Source organism: Protopterus annectens, chromosome 14.part0, assembly GCF_019279795.1.
Source record: "Protopterus annectens isolate FY-2018-M chromosome 14.part0, PAN1.0, whole genome shotgun sequence".
NCBI lineage: Eukaryota > Metazoa > Chordata > Ceratodontiformes > Protopteridae > Protopterus > Protopterus annectens.
The window spans coordinates 606418136-606432490 of record NC_056748.1 but is presented as its reverse complement, the minus strand read 5'-3'; the positions used below and the strand labels follow the sequence as shown (position 1 = coordinate 606432490).

At 39.4% G+C, this 14355-nt stretch overlaps 1 long non-coding RNA gene across 1 annotated transcript in view; it reads right to left on the bottom strand.

Moving 5' to 3' along the window:
• Positions 1-4182: 4182 nt before the first annotated feature.
• Positions 4183-14355, bottom strand: part of LOC122789132 — a 272474-nt gene continuing 262301 nt past the window's right edge. Inside the window, exon 3 of the long non-coding RNA XR_006362773.1 lies at positions 4183-4448. This is a non-coding gene — a long non-coding RNA (uncharacterized LOC122789132). The remainder of the gene's footprint in view (positions 4449-14355) is intronic.

The window sequence follows — 14355 nt, the reverse complement described above, 5'->3', positions numbered from 1 at the left end:
TGTTTTGGACCTGGTTCTGTGGCCAAAAGATATGGTATGAGTTATAGCCTAGTAGTGCTGGGGTGCTCTCAGGAGTCTTAAACCAGGTTTCTGTTACTGCACAGATGTTAATGTTCTCCATACTGAGGAGTGCCTCGAGTGCGTGCATTTTGAGGTTTAGACTTCTGGCATTGAGTAGCATTACCCTCAGCTTCTGGTTACTTGTACTATTTATTGTGGTGGGTTTGTCTTTTGAGCCTTGACTAAAAAAGGCACTATGGGGGTGGCAAGAGCCCTGGCCAGTATTCGAAAGCCTAAGGGTGACAGGTGCAAGCCATTTCTTGCGAAGCAACCTGGCTTGTCGAGCATGTCATCCCAGGCAGACAGATACAGGATCCCCTTTGAATGACACCAGAAACTTAGCCAATTGTTGAAATTGATCATTTTTTCTTTATACTGTGGCATCATTCTTGGTGAGGACAGGATGCTACTCAGGGTCAGGGTCATACCGGCCTGGGTTACATGATCAGAGTGCTCTTCCAGGTCTCTTTTCATGTAGTCCAGGGAGGTACTTCTGAGGTCATTCACACCAACATGGACAATGACAGTCATATTTTTACTTGTTCTGGAGTGACCTGAGTGCTTGTGTTATGTGGCGGATCCTGGCACCTGACAGGCAGCTAACTGTAACCTTCTCCTTGTCCAGCCTAGTTAATGGGACATCAGTGTGCCTGACTATAGAGTCGCCTATTACTAGTGTGTTGGGTATGTTATTTTGCCTTAAGGGCTGTGATTGCGTGGCACACTGATTACGTGAATTATGTGTTTCATGGTTGGTGATGGGGTGTGGAGGTTGCTTAGATGTCTGCTTTGGAGGTCTCTGTTGCTTTTGCAGATTTTTATTTAGAGCGCCCGAGTATGTTTTCATGTATTCACATGTGTTATTTGCCAGTGTTGGTTTATTAGGTCTATGTGAGACTGGTGGTGTGTTGCAAGTATTACCCTTCTCCTCTTGACTGTCAGTTCCAGTCTTGGGTTGAGAGAGCTTAGCCTCCAGTTTGGCTGTATAATTGCATCTCTCGCATATATTAGGTTTTGGTGGTAGGAGGAGAGGGTTGTCTGTGTACATGAGGCAGTTGTAACATTACCTCAAAATGCCCAGATTCACCAGTTGGACTGGAGAGTACACCGGAAACTGCCCTTTGGACATGCCTGAATAGGTAGAGTAAGCTGTTTTTCTGATTGGCTGGTGGGGACGAATAGACAGCCTTGTCCTTCTGGACAGTATGGGGGGGGGTCTAGTGCTAGGGTTAATTAGTGCTTGCTATGAGTTTTAAGCAAGTGCTTGACTGTGAAATGAATGGTTTGAGTGCTAAAGTTGAAGGTCTGTCTAGTTCCAAGGGAAAAATTGAAGAGTGGACTTCGTGGAGCCGAGAATAGTTTAACTCTAGCTAACCGGCACTGCCCGGTGCGCAAAACCGCGCAAATGCGGTTTTTATAGCAGGGAAGTGAAAAAGATAGAAATGAGCCCAAAATGGCCGATAAACTGCTAACCTCTGAGCTGAAACCACTCCTCCAGGGACAGATAGGCTGCTTAAAGCTCCTCTCTCTCGCAGGTGAACAGAGAAACTTCCTTCTATCCAAGTAAGGTATGGGCAACACAGAAACTTGTAACACAGCCCTGGATTCAGCAATAACCTGAAAACTGGACTATACTAGTTCAGAAAGGCGGGAAACAAGTATTTTTCTTTTTCAGAAAATAGAGCAGATACAATCAAAACAACACTTTAAATGCACAGAAAAGGTTATCGCACTTTAGCGTGTAGCCTACAATGGTTAAACAGATTATTTAAACACAAAAATTACTTAATTCAAGTGCAGGCAGCAAATAAGTACAATATGTAGCAATAACAAATGTTTTAAATCACAGATTCACTAAAAAAAATGGCGTTTTAGGCGGAATTAGTTAAGACAGCAAGAAAAGCAGAAAAATGATACTTAATCACTCCAAAGTCTCTCTTTTGTCTCTCTGCAGTTGTAGACTCTGCAGAACACCTGGAAGGTACTTCCTGAATCAAAGACACAATATTTACTGATTCAAATCTTAAATAAGTGCAGAGAAAAGTATACTTAAATCAGCTTGTGTCCAGTTGATATATGCAGACAAGTCGCAGTAGCCAGCAACTCCGATTAAAATGATTATTAGAAATGTAATCAACACAGGTTTTAATGCAAGCAGAACCCCCAGGGTAACACTAACACAGGAATTTCAAAGCAGTCTAACAACTTTCATTGAGCCCAGATGGCTACACTTTTTCACTCTTCAGGCAGCTAACTGCAGATAGACAGAGACACACAATATTTACTGACTCAAAGACACACAATATTTACTGAATCAAAAGTTCAGGAAAATATCTTGGTGAAAAGGGATAAGTAGAAAGAGTATAGTGGAGGATTTAGTCAGAGCAAGGTTGGGAAGATTGAGAAGGATTGTTATAGGTGGTTATGTATGACAGATAAAGATAAACATACACAAACTCTGAAACCACAACAGGAAAATGGTGCATTTCTCCTCCTTGCCATTATGGTGATCTTGCATGAAGACCATTGATCAGCTGATCTAGCTACCAGAGTCAACAGAACAGCAACACAATAAATATGGAGGAACCCACTATATATGTATACGGGTTTACTTTTTCTAATTCAAAGCTCATGCTTTCGAAAAGAAAAAGTATGACCCCATTTATGCGAAAGTGCACTTAAACAAAAGTGCACTTTTGCGATTACTGGTTCACAGAACCGGTAATATTTATATAAAAAAAAAAGGCATTCCAGCACCAAAGCATGCTACAATGGGGATAAGGGAATAGGCATGTTTGCCCACTGTAGTGCGATCTTGGAGTTAGTATAGTAGAACCTGTAATCATGAACGTGCACTTTTGTTTAAGTGCACTTTTGCATAAATGGGGTCATAATTTTTCTTTTCGAATGCAAGAGCTTTCGATAAGAAAAAGTAGACCCATGTATACATACAAACACAAAGTATGCATGCACTAAGAAACAGCTTTGGTGCATGCAAACAATGTTTAAAAAGATACTTTTTTTTTTTTTTTGCAAGGGGACAAGATCATGCCATTTACACACTAGCTCGGAGATCAACAAACAGGGTAAGGGGACATTTCTTATATCCAGGAATTGTGTGATTTTGCACACCTGTTGATCAGCTGCTTAGTTAATGATATGCAAGCAACTAAGCAGCTGTTGACCTATTACACAATCAACCATTTAAATAGCTCATACACACACACACACATACACACACAAATATGCATATACATATGTACACAGACACACACATACATATACACACACACTGGTCTATTGTATATAGCTGAACCACCCTAATGTTGAATGTAAAACACCACCAAAATACATTCATTCATACACAATACTGAAAATAAATATCAAGAGAGGAGAACTATTTCCTCTCTCAATATTAAAACTAAAACTCCCCATGATCCTTGCCTCAAATTTGTCTGAATACTGGCAATGTTATAGTACGTTTTTAATAATGTTAATATGTAGAGTTTAGAGTTGAGGGAAAGTGCAGCATTGGGGTTAGGGTTGGCACCCATTACTAAAGAAGGCAGGGGGGCTCTTCTCAGGTCTGCAAAATCCATAGACTCAAAATGTGATTCAATATTGTTAACTAAGTATGGCGCAAGGTCCCAGGAGGAGCAGAATTCTTCAGCAGAGGCCAGTGTTGCAAGAAACCATTTCCACAGAATGTCAAATCACTGGTTTTGCTTTCTGAGCAGACATACATCTAAAAAATAATGTAATCTAAATCCTCAGTGAGTATAGTTTGATGTTAGCAGTAAAGAATTCATTACGAGCTACCAAAAGTTAGAGAAGTAAAGCTCAGTCAAAAAGACTCTGGCAAAATGCAAAACTCAAGTGAATTGCAAACTTCCCTTTGATGAGGAAGCATGAAAGCCTACGACTGTTTCAGAATAAACCTATATCCTCCACTTATGCTGCAATGACAAAGTCAAATAAAACTGGCTATGCCATGGTGATTGGACTGCTTTAAAAAAGCTGTGTGGTGTTGTACATAAGCTAGCACACTGAATGAATTTTGCAGAAAAATGTAACAGGTCCCAAGATGCCACAGAAAAAATGGTTACAAATAACCATGTCAAATTCAAATGCAAAAATGTATACATCTTTTTAATAATCACAGTAAATGTCAAAACTGCAAACTTTACAAGAAATGTAATTTTCTAGGAATGAAATACAATCTCTTTATATGCAACTTTGAAACATCAAGTGGAAGGTACAATATGTGATGAACCATACAGAAAATTAGCTGGCCAGACCTGTGTTGCTAATAACATAGAAATTTTGCAGTATCAATCGATCACGAACATGGTCATCCAGAAAAGATCAAAACATCTGAAGTCCCAAATCTGAAAAAATCAAAATAAGAAAGTATTATTCTTTTAATTAAACACACATTCTATCAAAAATGCTCCTTATTATACTTGTTGTGTATGTGTGAGTATAATATATCTCCTAACATCATGCCTCAGCTAAACATATGACAAGAATAAAAAAAAACTGTATACAAAAACTGAAACTTAACTAAGTTAGACAAAATATATTTTAATTGTGAATATTCAAACATCAGACACATCAAACAGTAAGATATGAATTTAGTATTTGTTTGCGTTTACTTGTGAATTATACAGCCCTGGCTTTTATAAAAAGAATGACTGAATAAATGGTTTGAGAAATGTCCTTGACTGGGGCACTGTTGATGTTTTGTATTCTTGGAAATTTTGTAATGCAAAATTTGTGGTAAAAGTACTTTTACTTTCATCTTTGGCATAAAACAATGGTCACAATGAGAGACTGAAAATGCTACAGTCATCTGGAGAGTAAGTTCATTGTCACTGAAACAGTTTGGGCAGTTTTATAAAAGTTATAAATTGTCAGAATCACAGAATATTGACGTGATGGTATGATCTCCAGTCCTTTGACATTATAGTCTTCCCAATGGTTGAAATAGTAAAGAAATGTTGATGACATACATGCAAAATACTACACTAGCATCAAATGCACAATTCATTTTACTACTGGCTAAAAACATGATATAGTCACCAAAAATTCAATGTAACAGTTGACTGTATATTCTTATCTACTGTGTGAGCTATTCCAGTGCTTCCAGCCAAATGAACTGCTCCCACTACTCAGACTACAGTAGAATTTTACTGATCTACATAACAATGGTTATTTTTGCAAAATCAATCCACCACATTGACATGTAAATGTACTCCAAGTTCATCACATTAACTTGTGCTCTACTTAGCTAAAAAATGCTCAGACAATATACCCTTATTGCTCAATGTCACTGAAAATTGCAAAAAAATAAAACAAATGGTGCATCTTCCCAGCTGCAAAACAATTGACTTCGCTTTGTGGATTTTTTTAAACTGCAAAAAAACAAAAACAAGTACTTCAACATCTTAATGTAAAAACATCTCCCAAGAACTGAATGCATATTCCTTCTGTTTTTTTTCAATATGACAATTGCAAACACCAGTATCAAATAACTTAAATATTTCTTTCACCAAGTTAAACTATTAGAACATAAGTAACCTTCTTTAAAAATATGCCAAGTTTCTCACAATTTGTATCCTTAACTTCCTCTTTACTTATATGCATGTGTGTCCATCATTGACAGGGGTGACAGGTGCTGACTGAGTTTTTTTTGGGGGGATAAACTCTTGGCTAGGCTTGTAAGCACCCCAGGGCCATTAGTCTAGTAACCTCCTATGATCCTATATAGGAAACAACGTTAATAATACAATATATTTTTCTCCATCAAGATTACAGGAAAATGATAACATTAAATACACAAGTTCATAGATATTCCTAGGCAACAAGTCTGTAGATCATTGTAAACCTAGCCAAAAACCTCTATACAAAATTCTGTCTAGCCACAAGGAGAGCAAGACAAGATGGACCAGCCAGGACTTGGAGGTTGTCCATCCAATTTTCTAAGTCAACCTTGAAGGTGACAAGGGTGCTACTGTGCTTGATATGTTGTGAAAGATTGTTCAAGAGGTGAGAGCTATGTTGGGATACAAATTTAAATCACATCAATATGTCTTCTCTGCTGATGAAAGTTTATGTACTTTAACCAGGTATTTGAGGCACCACTTGTTCTGTGAAGGAACAGGAGGTCAAAGAGGGCTTTATCTTTCATGGCTCAAAAGCCCTGACACAGGTCTTCATGGAGAAGTCCGTAAGAAAGACTGAATACAGAGACAGGGCTACCATTACAAATGATCTTTGTAGCTATGAAGCTTTGAGATCTGCCCAGTTGTGTGATATGTTTTAATAAATATATGCCAAATGGTGCATTATATTTAATAATGGGTCTGATGAGATGCAAGTAAACAGGAATTAAAATTTCTTTAAATCTAGTAAAAATGCCTTTGGAAATTAGAGGAGCCAGGCAGAAGACTCTCTTTACTACTCCAGAAATGTGATGGTCCTATAAGAAATTATTAGCAAAAGTGCCTAGTTCCTTTACGACAATGACTGAGTGGAGGAGTATGTTACCTATATAGTATGTAAAATTTTGTTTACCAAAATGAAGTATGCTGCAATTTTTAAAATTTAATTGGAGACAACCATCCTAACACCAGTTGTTAACATTGTCTAACCTATACTGTAGCAATTGTGAGTCAGTGAAAAAATCAACCACCACCCACTTTACAGTAATCTGCAAACTTAGATAATCATAGGCCAGGAGAAATATGTCAAGTCGGACATATTAAAGAGTTCAAATGTAGTGTCCTGAAGAAGCTGTTACGAGGTGATTATATTCCATATCCAAGTATAGAGGGAGTTTTCATTGCTCTGAAGCCATGTCTCTGTAACTACACATATATGAATGCGGTCATGCTGCAGGAAAGTGTCAATTTCAGGCATTTGTTTTGTTAAGACTGAGTACAGCATATTAGTCTGTTCCAAATCAGAAATCCTGGGTTGAAACACCAAGCAGAAGGACTCTGCCTTAAAAAGGCACTATAGGGGCAGCAAAGACTTTAGACAGAACATGAAAGCCTAGGTAGGAGAGTGCAGACTATCTCGGGCAAAACAGGAAGACTTGTCAGCCATGTCATCCCAAGCTGACACACATCAGCTCCACCTAGAATGATATCGACTACATAGCCAATTACTGAAGCAAATTATATTGGTTTTGAATTTCAGCATCATTCTGGGTGATAGAAAAATATCACTCAAGACCAATGTCTTTCCTGCCTCAGAGAAATCCATAGCAAGCAAAATTATATCCTTTTACTGGTTCTTCTGGATAGAGTGTTAAGATAATTCGCCCCCATAAGGACCATATCAAGTCATAATCCTATTTGTCAGGCTATAGGGATCTCAGAGCCCTCATAAAGACCATATCAAGTCATAATCCTATTTGTCAGGCTATAGGGATCTCAGAGCCCTTAATAAGGACCATATCAAGTCATAATCCTATTTGTCAGGCTATAAGGATCTCAGAGCCCTTATTACTTCCTAGATCACAGGCTCCAAAAAGACAACTGTAATCTTATTCTTCTCCAGCTTGGTGAAGAAGGTGTCTGTATGCCTGACAAAGTCGCATATTACTAAAACATTACCATGGTTACATGTAGGCTTACAGTCTGCACCCTTGTGATTCTTAAAGGTTTGTGTACTGGCTGTAGATATAAAGGGTGAAGGCTAGTGTGTTGCTGTGGGATTTAATGTCAGAGGTTTCTTAGTATTTAAAATGGAAGGCTAAGCCAGTGTTCCTGTCATAGCCTTAGTGTAAGTTGGGTTGGTTTAGAAGTGCTATGTGTGTGTCTGTGTGTGTGTGTGTGTGTGTGTGTGTGTGTGTGTGTGTGTGTGTGTGTGTGTGTGTGGTGCTTATCAAATGAGTTCTGATGTTATAAAGTAAATACTTACACCTTTCATGTACTGAATCACTGTAAGGAAGCAATAATGAATTTTTGGCAAGCATGAGGCAGTTTCTACACAGCCTCAAAATACTTACTGATATCAGGCTGAGATTCCACCTTGGCCAGTGCTGATGAAGTGGTTTAATGAAAGAGAAGTTAATTACTTACTCTTAGGACAAGACAGAAGGGTATCACTTGACTGGACTATAACAAGGTAAAAATATGCAATAAGGATGAAGGATAAAAGAAAGAGGTACAAGTGTTGGAGTAGTCACAAGTGCAAAAAAGAATGCAAAAGAGACAAAAATATGTAGGGTCAATAAGGTAGTAGGTAACGACCGGAAAATTTAAATCAAATAACCTTACCCTGTGGGCTAATTTGATCTCTACCTAGCTAATAAAAAAAACAATGAATAACAGGTATTCAGGTATTTTAATACAATAAATCCAGATGAAGTAATTGTATTGGCTACATATTCTAAATAAGTAGTTTCAAGTGCAGTAACAGTATAGCAGTCAGCCAAGCAATAAAAGTACATCATATTCATAACACTCTAATCTCTAGTGCACTTTGTAAAGCAGTAGCTTTAAATGTTGAAACGCTGTAGCAATCAGTAACAAGCAGAAATGCAAAACCACTGCCATTAACTGTAATCAGCAACACATTTGTGTTTTATATACCTAGAATCAATACAGGCAACACAGCAGTTTTTTTTCCAATAGAGTAACAGTACCAGAGCAGCAAGGCACAATAGTGCAATATTATTTAAACACAACACCCATACAGACAAGAAAGCAAAAGTGGACAGCAGTACAATAGAAACAAGATGCAATACTAAAAATTTACTTAAACTCAGCATAACAGCTAGCATAACAAAAGTGCTAATTTTGGCAATGTATCTCTGATAAGTGCAGTCAGTTATTTTGCTGTATAAAATATGGCAGAAATAAAACCAGTCACAGTAATACAACTAGGTTGTGACAAAGAAATCGTATAACTTTATATCATATAAAAGCTTGAAAAAGTGGCCTTACCTCATTGACTACACTCTTTTGTTGGATATCTAATAATGTTAAAATCATGCAAGCCAATGGATATTTAAAATTTGTAAGGCTCTGACACTGCAGACGCTAACCAATCTAAATGCAGTCAATGCCCCACAGTAACTGGCCAATCAAAATCAACTGTTCCAATCTCTCAATGGAATCCACGCTCAAGAAGTTGTCGTGTGGAAGCCTCTGCTCTCACCAACCTAATGCTAGGAAGCTGAAGTCCTTTTAATGCAATGAATCAACATGAACCTTGATGGAAATGGGCTTTGTAGTCTTCTTGTCTTTGTAGTAGCCCCAGCACTAAGTGAGCAAGTCTCCTAGTATTTAAAGCACCAACCCTGGAGAAGCTGGGCAATCAAAATGCATCCAACACCCCCACAGAAACTGGACAATCAAAATCAAGCACTTCAGTTCCTCAGTGGAACACAAGCTCAGGTAGTTGACATGTGGAAGCCTCTGCTCTCACCATACAAATTTCTCAGGCATGGTCAATAATGTCCTTCTAGCCTGCCATTTTATCAAAACAGGTCAGCCCAATCACAAGTGTCTAAATTGTTCTTAAAAATATCTAAACTAGTGTTTGCTTTAATTTGATACTTGATTACAGGCATCAGTTACTTTCTTGGAGAACCTGTTGGCCCATTTAATTTCCTTCACAGATTGGCCAGAGATTATCTAGGATCATAAGAAGTTACTAGGCTATTGACCCGGAGGCCCTTACAAGCCTAGCCAAGAATTAAGCCCATGTTCCAACAAGTCAGCACTCTATGCCACTGTACAGCAGGGACATAGGTGGAATCCCAGGGGTGTATTTTCTGTTCCCAATCCAGTTATCTGGTTGCACTTAAAAAGGGTTAATGTGGTATTCTGCTTTACGTGGAGAGGGAGTCTATTCCACAAAAGATGGAGTCTCTGGGACACAAATCTGTCTCGCCAATAAGTCCAATTGATGTCACAGACCAGATTGAGATTGCACGTGCGGGTTACTCGAGCGGACATTGACTTGCAGATATGCAGCAGTCGCATCAGGGCGGGGTCTTAGATTGCTTTGTATGCCAGACAGTGGTCACCCTTGAGGAGTCTATTAGAGACTGAGTAGAGGGACAGGGCTTTTAGCCTATTTGTGTAAGGTAGATGTTTGAGGCCCTGGATTCTCCGGGTGAGGGATCTCTGTGGTCACTCCAGCTGTTGCATGTGCTTTGTGAGGTACATGCTGAAAGGGACAATGTATTCAATAATCGGTCTTATAAGGGAAGAATACAGGGATGTTATGACAACCTTGTCCCTGGATGAGATACCCTTACTAATGAAGTGGGCCATGTTCAACAGAGGCAATATGGTGGTCAAAAGTCAGTTTGCTATCCACCTGGGTTCACAAGTCCCTCACAACTGATTGCATGCTTAGTGCCTTATTATCAATGTAATAATCTGTGGGGATGGCATTCTCCCCAAAAGGGATGATGATGCATTTTTTGGCAGTTTAAGGCCATGTTTCTGGCATCAGTCATTTGTTTGGGTGAGACCCTCTTGGAGGATGTCTACATCACTAGGGGAATTGATGACAGCACCCAGTATACAGTCATCTGCAAACTTGGTCAGCCATAGCCCACTAGATTTGTCCTGCACCTTTGAGAAGTATATCCCAAACAGCAAAGGCCCCAAGACAGATCCCTGAGGCACATTGATTGTTACGGGTTGACTACTTGAGGTGGCTTCCCATATTTCGACTAGTTGGGTTGTATCAGTGAGCCAGTTTGCTACCTATCTGGTAATATATGGATTGATGCCTAGTTAAGAGAGTTTATCTATTATATCTGAGTGGGAGGAATAGTATCGAAGGCCTTGGCCAGGTCAAGGTAGGTGGTGGGCACAGTCTTCCTCTCATCTATGGCCTTGGTGACCATCTCAAAGAAGTCGACCAAATTTAACAGGCATAACCTCCCCTTGACAAATCCAAACTGTGTAGAATCAAGTGTGTGCAGGTTGCCAATGTCCTTGTTTATGAGGTCCATGATAATCCACTCCATGGCCTTGCAGATCAGGATAGTTAGTCTGATGGGTCTATAATTTTGTGGATTGGTGGACATTCTTGGTTGAATAGGGTGCCTAATGGTGCTGCAAGTTCCTGCCTGAGGTCATGCAGGATGCAGCCTGGGATGTTATCAGGTCCCATGAAGGCTGTATTTGTTGTCTATGAGAGGGCACTGATGACTTGCTCCCTAGAGATTAGGGGAGGGGGGCAGGTACTGGGGATGTCCTGTTTTACTGATGGGGGGGGGGGGGACAGACGAGTGAAGTTTTCATTGAACCTGAATGCCAGAAGATTGGCTATATCTACAGGGTTTGTGTATGTGGTGTCCTTGACTACCAGTTCTGAGCAGATCTGAATGCTTCCCTTGAGTTTGCAGACATATGTGAAGAAAGCCTTATGGTTGTCTTTAGTAGATGTGGCCAGTTTGGACTCGAAGTTTGCTTTGGAGGATTTCACTAGTGCTCTTACTTGCTTGTTCAGGTTAAGGAGAGATTGCTTCCAATTAGATACTTGCTCCTTCTTGGTCCTGGACAGCAATTTTTTCCTTTTATTATAGAGTTTATTTATTGTAGATGTCCACCAGACAGGTTTACTCCTCCTTGAGGAGGAGGATTTCATCATGTCTGGTATTCCTGATTCCATGCAACTATATAAATGCTCATATAGTACTTTGGTGTAAATTTTGTTATATGGCCAATTTCTGTGGAGGGTGTGAGGGCTGCAAAGCTGTTTATACCTTCCTTCAGGAGACTGTAATCAGCTTTGGAGAAGTTTTTTTTTTTTTTTACCCTAGCTGGGGGTCGGGGGGGCAGGGAAGATGATGACTTTGAAAGTGACTGCTTTGTGGAAAGGATCTGACCAGGGATGATGCCACTGTAGGGATACTGCAGTGGTTACTCATGTCAGTTAATACCAAATCCAAGATATTTTTACCTCTTGTGGGGGTGTCAACCAACTGGTCCAAGATATTTGCATTGAGGAAATCAAGGAATCTCTGGGCATTTGTGTTTTGGCATGAGTATTTCTTCCAATCTACAGTTGGATAGTTAAAGTCACCCAGGATGAGGGTAAAGGGTTGAATCTTGATAGATTCGAAGAGGTCCAGATAGGTGGAGCAGGAATCTTAGGGCAGAGTTGGAGGCCTGTAGCTAGCTATGATTTGAATAGGGGTCTTGTCAATTGTTAACTGCACCTGGAGTGTATCCTGTGCATCATACTGTTTTGACCAGCCTAGAGGTGCACGTCTTTTATAGATATATATATATATATATATATATATATATATATATATATATATATATATATAGATCTTCTACTTTCGGCTGCTCCCATTAGGGGTCGCCGCAGTGAATAATATGTTTCCATTTTTTCCTGTCCTCTGCATCTTGCCCTGTCACATCACACACCTGCATGTCCTCTCTCACCACACCCATAAACCTTATCTTAGGCCTTCCTCTTTTCCTGTTACCTGGCAGCTTCATCCTTAGCATCTTTTTCCCAATATACTCTGCATCCCTCCTCAGCACATGTCCAAACCAACATAATCTTGCCTCTCTGGCTTTGTCTCCAAACCTTCCAACCTGGGCTAACCCTCTAATATACTTATTCTTAATCCTGTCCACCCTCATCACACCCAAATCTTAACATCTTTAACTCTGCCACGTCCAGCTCTGACTCCTGCCTTTTTGTCAATGCCACTGTCTCCAACCCATATAACATAGCTGGTCTCACTACCCTCTTGTAGACCTTCCCTTTCACTCTTACTGGTACTCATCTGTCACAAATCACTCCTGACACTTCTCCACCCACTCCATCCTGCCTGTACTCTCTTCGTCACCCCTCTTCCACTCTCACCCTTACTCTGAACTGTTGATCCCAAGTATTTAAACTCATCCACCTTTGCCACCTCTAGTCCCTGCATCCTCACCATTCCTCTATCTTCCCTCTCATTCACACACATATATTCTGTCTTAGTCCTGCTGACCTTCATTCTTCTTTTCTCCAATATAGATATATATAGATAAATATATATATTACACTCCACCTCCTTTTGTTTTTAGCTTGGGGTCTGAATGAATGATAGGATGAGTAACCTGGTATGGCTGGGGTTCTCTCTGCAGCTTTGAACCACGTTTCAGTGACTGCACAAATGTCAGCGTCTTCCAGGGTTAAGAATGCTTGCAATGAGTGCAGTTTCATGTTCATACTCCTAGTATTTAGCAGAATGACCGTTAATTTATGTTTCGCTGAAATTTTCATGTTGGTAGTTTTGACTTCATGGCATTGCCTAAAAAAGGGCACTATGGGGGAGGCAAGAGCCTTTGCCAGGAGCCTGAAGCCAAAGGGAGACAGATGCAGCCCATCCCCAGCAAAGCATCATGGCTTGTCAATTATGTCATCCCAGGCTGTCAGGTACTGGATCCCCATTGAATGACACCAGAAACTAAGCCAGTTGTTAAAGTCAATCATTTTCTGCTACTCTTTGATGACCCCAAGCATTCCCAGAGGTAGCTGTCTCTAAATGATCTATATATCTGTCTAAAAGCTTCTCTAATATCTCCAACAGACACTGTACAAGTTCAGATAATTTAATCTTTCATAAACTTCCACATCCAAGGATGAAATTGGCATAGACCCACTGTACTATTCCCAATTTACTCATGTTATTTCTATTATAAGGTTCACATATTATTCCATATTCTGGTTTGGTCTAATGTAATTTCTAAAGACTTAGTTCATCTTTTCCAAATTTCCAGACTTTATAAATCATTTTATAAAGCCTACAGTTTTACAGCTATCATTATCCAATTAGTTGATATAATCAGAAAAACAAAGGTGGATTTACCAATATACCCAGGTCCTTAAAGGAATCTAACATTTCATCACTGTGTATCAAATTAAATATTCACTCTTCAATCTATACTGCCCATATCTCATATGCTTATTTTTGTTGCTGTATTTATCATATTATTCTATTGTGCCCATCTGGTCAGGTTGTTCAAATTATTTTGCAGACATGCAATAGCTTTAAGAGATATAATCAGTTTTCACATTTTCAAGTAATCTGTATACCAATTGCACAACACCTCATATGGAAAGATAAACAATTACGGGCCAAGGACAGAGCTCTGCTAGATATCCTGACTGTAACCCAGAATTTAAGGTGTTCAATCGCCATATGATAGTTGCCGTGTCTTGTTTGTAAATCATGCAGCTATCCATTTTATCAAGGTTACATTAATACAATGTTGTTCGGCTTTATTGATCAGTGTTTTATGTATGCCCCTA